General features: G+C 41.3%; 1 protein-coding gene across 1 annotated transcript in view; it reads left to right on the plus strand.

Annotated features, from left to right (window-relative positions):
- DDX10 (DEAD-box helicase 10) overlaps window positions 1-13,467 on the plus strand; it is a 255,941-nt gene that overhangs the window by 70,302 nt on the left and 172,172 nt on the right. The window lies entirely within an intron of this gene.

A 13,467-nucleotide genomic window follows, 5' to 3' on the forward strand; every position in this document is an offset into this window, starting at 1 on the left:
ACCCAGGTAATTGCTTGGGATAGCATGGTGAGCGAGGTACCAGCACACTGTAGGGGCTCATATTGCTCTATATCACCAGTGGTATAAGAGGCAATGGCATTGCTTCCTGGATGTGGCCAGTGGCAGTGTGGGAGGACATGATGAGTGTACATTGCCTGGAGTGAGAAAATACCCTGAATTGGCTGTTCCAGATTACATAGACTCATTTGCTCTCTGTGGTCTTTGTACTGGGCCAAGACAGGTGACTTTTGGATTTTTTCTGCTAGCTTGATTCTTTCACACCATTAAAAAGTTTTCCAGCACTAATGCAACTATTAAATCATAGATTTAATCTTTATCTAGGCTTTCACTTTTGGGAACTCTGCCAATAAACCGGGCAGCTATTACTTGGTTAAACATAGTTAAAGGTTTAGTACAGGTGTTCCTGTATTTCAGGGTTCTGATGGATGTTTGGATCTTGGGCTTTCATGGGGTTTTAAAGTAAGGATTTTTTAACTTTTACTATATTTGGTAGCAATAGGCAGTGTAGATTTAAAATGAGAGATGTAGAACATAAGTTACATTTGACATGTTTTCAACTAGTGACTCAGTAGTTCCTTTCATTTGAAAATTTTAAGTAGCAGGATGTCTTGGTGAGAATTTTGACCCTTTTTTGTATTTCACATAGTTTTTTTATTTAAAAAAATCTTTGCTCCAATGAAATAACTGCCTGCAGTTAAATGCAAAGAAATGTTCATGTTATGAAACATGAGAAGGACCTAGTGTGAGCAAAGATTTGAGACAGTTTGTGGTGCATCTACTTGCAGTGAAGACACGAAGGAAAAGTGGGTAACATATACCGCTTGCACCTTTTCTGTGGGAAGATTCTCCTAAATTCTTAGGATGGATTATCAACATGAGTGACATGCCCATTTGAATCCATGAGTGTGGAGTGTAAGAAAATGGAAAATGTTAATATTAGGAAAATCCTTTAAATATTCTTTAAAATAGTACTATGCAACTTTAGGCACGCTAGCCATATCTTGTACAATAATTTTTTCCAGGAATGTCCACGCAGTGAGTTGCTATATGACAGAATAAAACTGTGGAAGCAAAGAAGAAAGTCTTGGCACAAGCAAGATATGGCCTGTGGACTTGTTACCTCCATGTTAGTTCTGATGTTTTCCCTGGTAAACAACCAGTCTGCCCCAATGGAAGACTAGCTTTGTCAGGCAGGGTTTCTATCAGTTTGGTGTAGTAGTTAAGTGCGCGGACTCTAATCTGGGAGAACCGGGTTTGATTCCCCACTCCTCCAATTGTACCTGCTGGATGACCTTGAGCAAGCCATAGTTCTGGCACAGCTGTTCTTGAAAAAGAGCAGTTTCTGTCAGAACTCTCTCAGCCCCACCTACCTCACAGGGTGTCTGTTGTGGGGAGGGGAAGGGAAAGGAGTTTGTAAGCCACTCTGAGACTCCCTTGGGTAGTGAAGGGTGGGGTATAAATCCAATCTCTTCTTCTTTTCTTCTGTCAGGGTCCACACATTTTGTCTGGCTTGGTAACTGGCATCAGATTTGTAGTTAAACACAAATGTTGTCCCTCCTCCAACTTTTGGGAGCAGCAAAGGCTTGTCTTGGGTGTTATGAGAAGCCTTATGGACATTCCAAACCCCCTCTATGATGCAGTGCAATTGTGGGGGTGGTTCCTTATCTACTCCCCAGCTGTGGACCTCTGGCCTCTGTACACATCAGAGTTCATTGGGATAATTTTTTGGTGTTTTTTAAAAAAAGGAATCTAGATGTTGGTAATTTTAGGTATTGCTTACTTCAGTATCTCTCACACATATGAAAGGGACTGCTTGCTCTATAGTGCATTCATCTCAAGGACTTCACAGTTAGATTATAGTGCTGACTGACTTCCTTGTCCTATTATAGGGTAAATGTGATTACTTAAAAACTGTGCTTTCAGAGATTGCAGTCTGTAAAAAGATATGCGATTTTATTAGAACTATTTTTCTGTTTTACTGAATGTTGATTTTATGTAAGTTGACAGCTAAGGTTAGAATGCATATGGAAAGAGACAGTTCAAATAAAACAAACTATTCTATTAGCGACGGAGCAGCAGCTGTGGTCTCTTACATTTCTCAGAAGTCCCGTGTGCCCTCTTTTATATGTTGCCAACCCACCGCAATTTAAAACACGTACAAGTTAGGATTTTCCAGAACCTTCTGTTTCCTGATTCAGAAGCTTCAGGCTTAGTCCGCATGTGAAGTGGAATGTGTTAATGGAACTGTGAGGTGACAGAGTAGATTTTACAACTTTAGATTACAAATGTTCCCCCCATGTAACAAAACAACAAGAAAAACAAATCACACAGTGGCACTGGGCCAATCACAATCTGTTACCCTTTATGTACCTCACAGGGTTGTAATGGGGGCAAAATGGGGAAGGGATAGCCATGTAATGCCACTGTGAACTTCTTGGATGAAACAGTGGGACAGAAATGCACTAGATATATTTCAAGCTTAGGTTTAGGTATGCATCAAGTAGTGTTTCAGTTGCTTCTATCTTAAATGGCTTTAGTTGAGTAATACTGTGGAACTTGTTCAGCATGGGTTCAAATGCTTTGTTATAGGCAGCCTTTCTCGCTGGGATTTAAGGGGGATTACAGAATATAAAGCAGTGCAATCAGATACCTAAGAAAAACAATGAAAAATGCAACTGGACTAGGATTACAGAGAACAATGTAAATAGCAAACTGGCACAGGTATATTATAAACAATATTGAAAGTGGATAACAAGGTATGACAAGGATCGTGCAGTAAAAGCAGGTAACTGCAGTAATCACTGCACCACTACCATTTTCAGTATATGATAACTGTACCTGATGATTGGGAGTTAGATGTGTGAATTGACTCACACTTAAGCTGGTTAAGAGTGGGCTGGATGGTGCAACCGTTGGATGGATTCATGGTTGGTTGAAAAATCGTACCAAACGAGTGCTCGTAAATGGCTCTGCGTCTATGTGGAGGGAAGTCTCGAGTGGAGTGCCGCAGGGCTTGGTCCTAGGCCCGGTGTTGTTCAATGTTTTTATAAATGACCTGGAGGAAGACATAGAGGGGATGCTTACCAAATTTGCAGATGACACGAAGTTAGGTGGGATTGCTAATTCTGAATAAGGCAGAGTCAGGATTCAAAATGATCTAGATAGGCTGGAACAGTGGGCTGAGACAAATAAAATGAATTTCAATAGAGATAAATGCAAAGTCCTACACTTAGGTACAAAAAATCAAAGGCATAGATATAGAATGGGAGGGACTTGGCTTGACAGCAGCACATGTGAAAGGGGCCTAGGTGTTCTGGTTGATCACAACCTAAACATGAGCCTGCAGTGCAATGTGGCTGTGAAGAAAGCTAATGCAATCTTAGGATGCATTAACAGAAGCATTGTGTCCAGATCAAGGGAGGTGGTAGTTCTGCTCTATTCTGCTATGGTCAGGCCTCACCTGGAGTACTGTGTCCAGTTTTGGGCACCACATTTTAGGAAGGATGTTGACAAGCTTGAGCGTGTCCAGAAGACGGCAACCAGAATGGTGAGAGGGTTGGAATCCAAGTATTATGAGGAAAGGCTGAAAGAGTTGGGTATGTTTAGCCTGGGAAAGAGAAGGCTTAGAGGGGACATGATTGCAGTCTTCAAGTATTTGAAGGGGTGTCATGGAGCATATCTATTCTTTCTTGCTCTGGATTGCAAGACTAGATCTAATGGGTGGAAATTACAAGGGAGTCGTTACCGGCTAAATATCAAGAGAGACTTCCTAACTGTAAGAGTGGTTGAGCAGTGGAACAGTCTTCCTCGGGAGGTGGTGGTTGCTTCTTCGCTGGACATTTTCAAGTGGAGGTTGGACGACCATCTTTCGGGTATGTTGTAGGTATGTAGGGCTATCTTTCAGTATACTCCTGCAGAGTGCAGGGGGTTAGACTAGATGACCTGCAAGGTCCCTTCCAACTCTAACATTCTATGATTCTATGACTCCATTTTGAAGCATTGTCTCTGCAGTGATATGAAGTAATGTTATGTCTGAGGTGGTCCATTCACAAGTGGAAGCTGACTGTTTTATGGGTTTGGAAACTGGGTGATGAAATACAGTTGACTTCCTTGCAACTGTTCTTAAATATTGCTGGTTGATTCCAAATGGAAAATGTATTTTGTTTTTTAAAACCCCTAATGAAGTCCTAACTTGATTACTGACCAGTGTAGAAGCCCTAGTACCATGGTAATGTTATCTGGTTTACTGCATAAGAGCTTGTTCCTTTGAACAGGTGATAAAATAGTTCTGTTGCTTTCACTAGCATAACCTCCACAATGCTGAAAAATGTCACTTGCTTTTTCGTTACTATGCAATTTATATTATATAGAAATTGTAGTGGAGTCGTTTTGGAATATCTATCATCTACTTCCGGAAAATTGTAACTCAAACTAACTGTAGAATATTAGTAGGCAGACAGAATCTTGAGTTTTATAAGGCCAAGTATTAATATTAGGGACTTAGACATGCTTCAGTCAAAACCCCTAACTGGTGCTGTTCCACTCATTGGGGGCTAGACAGCAGTTCTGCACTGTGCCTGTTGGTCCTCTGCAGACTTAGATGAGTAAGTTGAATAGGCAGGCCACAGGAGTGGATCAGACCTCTAGTCAGATATTTCATGGTCTTCTAGAGTTTTTATGAGTGGTAGAGACATGCGAGAGGTTTACAGCTAAATCAGTCTCTGGGTGAATTTGTTGTAATAATCAGTAATGTACATCTGGAATTGATAGGAGTTGCACTTTTGACCAGCGAAAGGTTGTCATTCCTCTTCACGCACACTTGTTGACAATCAGGAAGTATGAAGGAGTTGCTGTGGGAGTCAGGAATGAATCTGTATTTGCTGAATGGAAGCTTTAGGTACAAATTGTGTATGACTCATGGTCTGAAATGAAAGCTGTCAGGACTTACTCCTCTGAGGAAGATGTATAGTCAAGTGAAGAATATATTTTCCTTTTGCGCACATTGTTTTTTTGCAAGTGCAGCATTGTGCTGGGCTTCTGCCACAACAGTTAAGGGTGATTTGTACTGATACTCATCTGAGATATTTCCATGCTTATTTAGCGAAGGATAGACTGAGTCCAATGCAAACTCCAGTGAAGAAAATGATATGGTGAATGCCCAGCAGCTCAAGTCAGAAACATTTTTCCCTACTAAAACAACTTTTATAAGGATTTGGTTTTGAATATTTTCTTGGACCTGTTCAGAAGGTGTTTGAAGGATAATAACTAGTAAGCAAATACAATGCACTTGGAGAAAAAAATGGAAAAGTGTCTTCATTCTGATGCCATGTTTATATACCATACAAACAGCACTCGACCCTAGAGGAGGTTTGTTACAAATATAGTTCGGTAAACACAGTGACCTGTGTCCTACCACTCTGCTAAGCAAAGTCTGAAGCCTTCCTCTACCCAAAGGAGTCTTCCCTCAGCTTGAGTGGCTCTTCCTGTAGCTAGGCTGAAGGAAGGCTCCTTAGGCTGTAGCGATTTCCTCTAGCTTAAGGTAGGTAGCCCTGATTTGGATGGCCCAGGCTAGCCTAATCTCACTGGATCTCAGAAGTTATAAATAATAATAATAATACTTTTGATTTATTGATCGCTTTTCCCCACATACCTGTGGGCTCAGAGTGATTTACAGTTACTCATGACATTTGGACTAACAATACTCATGGGGGATAGGGAAGACAACATACAGTATTTTTAATTACACACACATTGTAGCTGGCTGGAGGATTCATCTGCGGGCTGGATCAGTCGTGTTCCGACAGCATGTATTCTTGTCGGCTGGCTGATGACGTCAGGGCTTCTTGATGTCGCGCTGCCACACTGCCACTGCCTGGCCGACTTGCTCCACTGCAGGGATGCCGAAACAGATCTTTCATCTTTTGATCTTGCCGCGCCACAGAAGTCACACTTGGCAGCTAACACCTTTCCAAAGGGAGTGGTGTGCCCCCCCCCCTTACGGGTGGTCCCCAATTTATCTACTTGCTGAAGCTTTCGAATCGCTGGGTAGACGATGAGCTAGGACAAGGCTTGGTTGCTCACACCAGCACGGGGCTAGAACTACCAAAGCTTGGCAGTTCAGATGTTATAGTTAAGTGGAGTTGACTCTGGTTAGTGCTTGGATGGGAGACCACCAAGGAAGTCCAGGGACACTACGCAGAGGCAGGCAATGACAAACCACTTCTATTTGTCCTTTCCCTTGAAAACCCTATGGGGTTGCCATAAGTTGGCTGTGACTTGACAGCACTTCCCACCCCCACCTAGGTCGGATAGGAACCAGCCTCTGTTAGAACAGATCATGTATTCAGAGATCAACTTCAGATACAAGAGCACCCAAATAGGTGGAGGTGCCTTTAAAGGAGACCAAATCCCCCCCTTAGTGGTCAATCCTAGCTGTTGAGGACCTAAGTGTTTTAAATATTGCATTGTGCAGGTAAATATATAAAAATGGGGGTGGCTTAAAAGAAGGAAAGAGAAATTGCTAGCAAGAACTGATGATAGGAATAAAAGGCTTTTGGCTTTTCAAACAGGCGGTGGCTGGGGGAGTGGGATGAAGGGAGGATGCCATAGTGATATGTAGGAGGAATACATAGGAGGGGAAAAAACCGAATTTAAACGTTAAGTGGGGAAAATGCTGTGAAGACAGCCCTACCAATTAAACAAGATTTAAAATCTGATGAAAGAAGTATTCTCTTTGACAGACTTTCTACAACTCTATTAACAATGGGTGGAAGAGAGTAGGAGTTGATGTATTTTGATGGAAGAATGAAAGAGTCAAATTGTTGGCTTGCGTGTTGGGCACACAGTCTAACAAGGGGTAACAAGAAGCTATTTTCTTTCATTTTCCCTTCTTTTTAAACAAAGCAGACAAAAACCCGCCTGTTGCACCAGCAGGTGACTTTTAAACTTCAGGATGCACATGGCAGCAATTCAAGAAGAAACCCTTTTAGAATCTGTGCCCAATATTCTGATCAAGAGTTTCGCTTGTTCGTTTTTTTACTAGATATTTCAGACTCTTCTGTTGCTGCTTTCTTAGGGGAGAGATGTTGTGAAGGCTGACAGCTTTGCTGCATGCCACCTGCGGCATGTTTCTGGAGAGGGAAATGGGTTTTGTTCTCTATGTGGGGAAAATGCTTGAATGGTCAGCAAAGCTAATTGAGTTTATCGTCAGTCTGACATGTCTTGTCTTTTGTGATGTGGAAAGAGTAAGCTTGATATTTTAATTTTACATTAAAAAATAAACTTAATTTTTTATTAAATTGTTTCCCAAGCTGTGTAATCTTCTTTGTAGGGATGCTGAGTCCTGACAGGTGAGCTGTCAGAAGAAAACAAGTTTTAAATAAGTTATTTGCAGGTTGATGAAGATAGACAATTTCAAGCAATCATTCTTATCAGCAGTATGTGTGAGACAGCAAAAGTATGTGTGAAACTCTGCAGAAGAAAAAGCAATTGGGGGGGGGAGTCTGATGATAAGAGTGATTGTCAAATGAGGGTTTATAAACATGTTAAATTCATTGCTTTTGACTAAAAATGGTACGTGGGAAAAACCTACCGTATTTTTTGGACCATAAGACTCACTTTTTCTTCCAAAAAAAGTGGGAGGAAAAGTGAGTGCGTCTTATGGACCGAAGGTTTAGAATATTTTTTTCCCTGTTTTCCTCTTTTAAAAACTAGGTGCGTCTTAAGGTCAGGTGCGTCTTATGGTCCAAAAAAGACGGTACTTAAAATGCTGACCAGAACTGAAAGATAGGAACATAAGAATGTTCTTGATATATCACACTAGAGATGCCCAATGTGGTGCCCACCAGTGTGCTGCCTAGCACCTATTTTCTTCTTCCCTAAAATATTCTTCCCTAAAACAATCTCCAAAGCCAGTTGCCAATCCTGGCTTTCCTTTACCTTTGGAGAAGGAAGTGCTTCAGAAGAACTTAGAAGTCATTATCTTGGGATCTGCTGGAGGCACTCTTTTGGAAAAAAGTTATCTCTTTCATAGCATGGTGCTTGGGTTGGAACTTTCCAACATTTTATGACTGTCCCCTGTCCCCTATGGTAGCCATCATGTGAACTCCCTCACATGATGGGGTCATGCCCACTCCTCATTCTCAAATTGCATGAAGTATCCACAGGCTGAGCGAGATTGGAGGCCCCTGCCATAGACCAAACCATACGTGGTCTAGCATCTGGCCCCCATGCTTCTGAGCAGCTCACAAGCAGGGCATAAAGGAGATAGTCATCTCTTGGTTCTCCCTAGCATCTAATGTTCAGTTGCATACAGCATTGAAACATGGATATTGCTTTACCCTTTCTGGCTAAATCAAGGTCCTCCATGACCTTGTCTAATATGTGTTCCTTGTATTGCCATTAGAACAGTACAACAGTGGTCTCTCTTGAGTGCAGGGTTCTCTGGTGGTCTGGTTTCAATGGCTCTCTTGGGCCACAGTCAGAAGATGAGATGCTGGAAATTGACCCAGAGATCTTCTACTTGCAAAGCACATGCCCTGTCCCTGAACTACTGAAAGGATGTGTACTCCTGAGGTAAAGGCAGACACTTAATATCTTAATAGGCAGCTGTAGGTAAGGGTCACTTCACAGGAATAAACAGTTTGTAGAAATCATTTCCTTCTCCGAAAGTAACAAATAGAGTTAACCCTTTTCCCACACAGAGACCTGTAGATATGGAATTGCCTTGCAGTGTTGTAAGAAGATAAATCTGGACAAACACAACCCAATCAGTAAACAAGTATAAAGCCAACAGTTGTGATAGTCTTACCCACAAATCAAACAGTCATTAAGACTTGTAAAGAATGCTATCTATGTATTACAATCTGAAGCACTACAACATGATAAACAAATCATAAGAAAATCCTTGAACCAAGGTACATAATCAACGTCGTCTCCGGATTATATAACAACGTTTCAAAAAATGGAGATGCCCAGGATCCATTAGAAACAAAGCAGCATATTTTGAGCCTGAATGTTACCTGAGATCAGCGTCCTATCTGAATTTAATATTTCTTAAGACTTGTTGTCTAGCACTTATGAAACAGAGAGCTTTTGCACCATTATAATATCTCCTGAAGAAGATCCATTTTTTGTTCTTATTTTGGTTTGTTTATTATATATATATTTAAATAAAAGACAGACCTTCCTTCAGATCAGAGGACATTCTTTGGCAGTCATGAGCAATGGAACTGGGGATATGACAGATGAATGGTGAGAGTACGTTATAGCAGAAGTGAGGCTTCTGTCACAAATAATAGCCCTGTGTTGTATCCTCCTTTCTCTTCTCCTTATGAGTAATTTTATGTACCTTATGATGTGACATGGTCATTTCTATTTCCAAGTCACTGGTTGCCGATGGTGTGTGTCTAGGCAGCAGAGACACTAGTGACAGTGTATGTTATGGAGGGAGAACACTTAATCGCGACAAAATGGAAGTGCTAATGATGGGGGAAAGGTCTGACTCAGGAACTGGGATGTCTTCTGTTGTGGATTGGGTCTCACTCCCCCAAAGGAGAAGCTCATAGCTTGGTGGTTCTGCTGGATAAACAGGTGGCAACAGTGGCCAGGTCTGCGTTTCTCCAGCTTCAGTGGGTGAACCAGCTGCGTTCTTTCCTGGGCAGGAAAATTATTGTGGTGAGCTTTACATGGGACTGCCCTTAAAGGTTGTCTGGAAGCTACAATTGGTACAGAATGCTGCTGCCAGAATGCTGATTGGAGTGGGTCGTAGGGACCGTATCACTCTAATATTGTTCCAACTACACTGTCTCCTAGTTTAATTCTGGGCCCAATTCAAGGTGCTGGTATTGACCATTAGAGCCCTTCTGACACCCCTTTTCCTATATTTCCGGTACAGCTTCAGCTGTGAGAAATAGTTTAAAAGTGGTGTTGTGTCTATCTGCATCATTAATTCTGTTTCCTCAATTAGAATTCAGGTCAGATCAGACACTGATTTCTGAAAAGTTTGAAATCATACTCCAGTCCTGGTGAAATGAATAAAAATAGGCTTTGAACATTATTTTACTCAAGTACAATGAAACATTTATTTATTAGATTTATTTATGTTTATAAAAAAAGAAATGTGTTCTTTTTAGTAGTATTTGTCATCCCCCCCTGTGACTTTAACAATGTCCTTGTCCACGTCTGCCCTTTCAACTATAGCTTGTCTATTAAATTGATTTAAAAATAGATCTGATTTAACCTTGGCGAGCTTCTAAACTTATGCTTGCTTATACTCAGTAGAGAGGAGTACATTGGTATGGTGGAAATAAACTGTCTCTCTAGAGTCCATTCCTTGAAATATCCTTTGTTTCCCTCAAAGGAATTTCTTGCTTATCTTTCACTGTCTGATGTCTCTAGAATATGGAATTTCTTGCTTATCTTTCACTGTCTGATGTCTCTAGAATATGGCAACCAGTCATCTACTTAGAAGCTGTTTTGTTGCACTTGGGGTGGGTTTGGTTTGCTTGTTGCTGCAAAATATTCATTATTGGGTTAAAATGCTAGCCGTTTGCTTTTTGTAAAAGCTTTTATGTACACTAGATAAACACAGTTATCTTCCTCAAGCTTTACTGATGTCACATTCAGAGTCCTTGCATCAATAGGGCTGTTCATTTTTCTTTATCCATACAGACTTTATTTTTAGATCAGCTTTCCTCTCTTGCCTTTGTCCTTTTCAAGCGCTTGTTCTGTATGGGGAGAGGGAGTCAGTGCCTGCCTTATTTGTGGTTTCGATAAGGCGACCTGTGAGAAAACAGTATGTTGGGCTTAGGTGGTCTGGCAGGAGGGAAATTCCCTAAGTAGGATGAAGCAGCAACAGCAACAAAAAGTCTGTAAATCTTTGCAGAGAAGAGCTTATTAATCACAAACCAAATCCCAATGCATTTGGAGCAGAGCATTTTCCTCTCCTCTTCTGCATTGGAAAGGAACATTTCCTAAGATAGGGGCCCATGAGAAATAACGGGGCAGGTGAAATAGGCTGTTGGGGACCCCCCCCCCCAAATGTTGCAAGGCTGCTGAGCTCCAGTATTAGATGGGTAGCTCTCGGCTCACCTTGTCCTGAATCTCAACTGTCGGGGTGCTAGCTACAACTTGCCAGACTGCTGAGATTCAGGGCCAAGTGAGCAGGAAGGTATTTATCGAGACCCAAACTTTTACAGAGCAATCCTAAACAGATTTGACGTCGATGAGCTTAGAAGGTGTAACTCAGTTTAGGATGCAGTATGGGAAAGTGTTTCTTTTGGGGGGATTACCTCATTGTACATATGCTTAATCCTGGCCCCCACGTACCTAAATTTTGGATTCTTCTAAGCCAGTGGTTCCTAATGTTGTTGGTATGGGGACCCACAAGTCTAGATTCACTCAGCATGGTGACCCACTTAAAAAAGCACACAATGCATGCACAAATCAATAAAGCTGCAGAAGCAGAGGGCCCACTTCCTCATGCTTTGCAACCCACTTCTGAGTTTGGACCTGTCAGGGCTATTCTAAGCCTCAGTAGTTTTAGAAGGATGAAACTCTGTTTAGAATTTCTGACCCTTCTCTGCTTGCTCCTCCCCCCACCAGCTGATGCTTAACTCACACTGAACTGTTTCTCTCTTTAAACTTACATATTGAACTGTTTCTCTCTTTAAACTTACACATACTGTGGAATTTCCCAAGTATGCAGAAGGCTGTACCTTGTCTCTGTGTTCCTTTGACTCTGTCCTGCTGATAGATGCCAAGCAATCAGGTTTGCTGTTAGGACTGGTCGTGTCTAAATTGTTCTTGATGACTTGGAACACGTTTGGGTTTGCTTCTTCATATATCAGCTTTTTTCCTGCATTCATTTAGACATGCGGCTGTTATATTTAAACGGTGATTTAGAGCCATGGTTGATTTTCACATCTGGAAATTTCCACATCTGACATAACACAGATCATGTTGAAAGCACATTCTTCACAAAAACATCAAATGAAGGACTTGGTATTTCTGTCATAATGTTAACTGCATACTTTGTCTGATTGTAATCACCTCTGGTTTTTCTGCACTGGCAACCAAACCACCTTCTCATCAGCTTCTGATTCCAGATTGCCCTCAATGATACTTGTGCATGCAATACAGCCAGATTATTTTCATTGGTGACTCCAGTCCTCTGGATCTGTCTTCTGGAAGAGCATAGGAAAACCAGTTCCTATTTTCCTAGGAAGCTTTTAACTGACTGACACATTTTTTTCTGAGAAGGGGTTGCTTTTTACAACATTGCTTCTCGAAATGGGATCCCAGGACTCTGGGTTAGGGATACTCTTGGTGTCTGTGGGGAGTCTATGAGTTATTTGCAAAGATTCACCTTCTCATTCCATCTGGTTAATGTGAGAATGTTGTCCTCTCCGTTTTCTGAGAATGAGACAGGGACTCTGCATTTCAGAGGAAATAGATGGAATCAACTAACCCCTTCTCAATGAGACATTTTTAAAAACTTGCTTTTAAAGTGTAGCTGCTAAGGATCTCACTGTTTTGGTGTGTGAACAAAAGAGGACAGAAGCTTCCACAGAACATACACCACTTGTCAGAAACAGTTTGAAAGTAGCTGTCTGGTGCATGGACATGAAGGAGAAGGAGCTTAGAGGTCAGCAAAAAGTTCTTAATCAAAGTGGGGGTCCTTGGGTGGATTAGGTTTGAGAACCATTGTTCTGCTGTGTTTAATAGGATGTTTCAAGTGGGAACCTACAAGGACATGCGGGAGGCATCTCACTTCCCCCTCTCCCACCATTTCCTCTTTAAAAATCCCTTTCCTGAAAACCCCCATAGTCTCTCCAATTTTCCTGCTGCTTTCTCTCCTAGGGTTGCCAGCCTTTAGATTGGGGCTGGAGATCTCCTGGAGATCTCCCCCTGAGGGTTGCTAGATCGAGGATGGGAAATCTCTGTAGATTTGGGGGTTGGACCTAGAGATGTAAAATTTCCGGAAATTTTGAAGCTCGGAAAAAAACCCCGGTTTTTTTTCGGTTTTTTTCGGGGGGAAATGGAAATTTTCGGAAAAATTGAAAAAATGCTACATTAGCATTTCTTTTGTCTTTTCTGGATTGAAAGTCATTCTGTTACTTTAGGAACATAAAATATGACTATGGACATTTTTATTTGGCATGAAATTATTACAACTAGCATATTAAAAATATAGTATATCCAAACAATTATTACAAACAGAATACCCACCCACATGCAAAAACAAAACTGAAACCTTTTTATTCTCTTCTGACAATAGCACCTCCTAAAGGAAGAAATGCATCTTGCATTGGAGAGTTCAGTTTGTAACCTAGGACTGGCTTGTCCTCAGTGCACAGAAATTAGATCAATCTGATACCATATATATATATTTTAGAAATGATTTGGAAAATATTTAGAAGCAGGAACAAGAAAGGGATTATTCAT

This window comes from Gekko japonicus, unplaced genomic scaffold, assembly GCF_001447785.1.
Source record: "Gekko japonicus isolate JY-2015 unplaced genomic scaffold, Gekko_japonicus_V1.1 scaffold1101, whole genome shotgun sequence".
NCBI lineage: Eukaryota > Metazoa > Chordata > Lepidosauria > Squamata > Gekkonidae > Gekko > Gekko japonicus.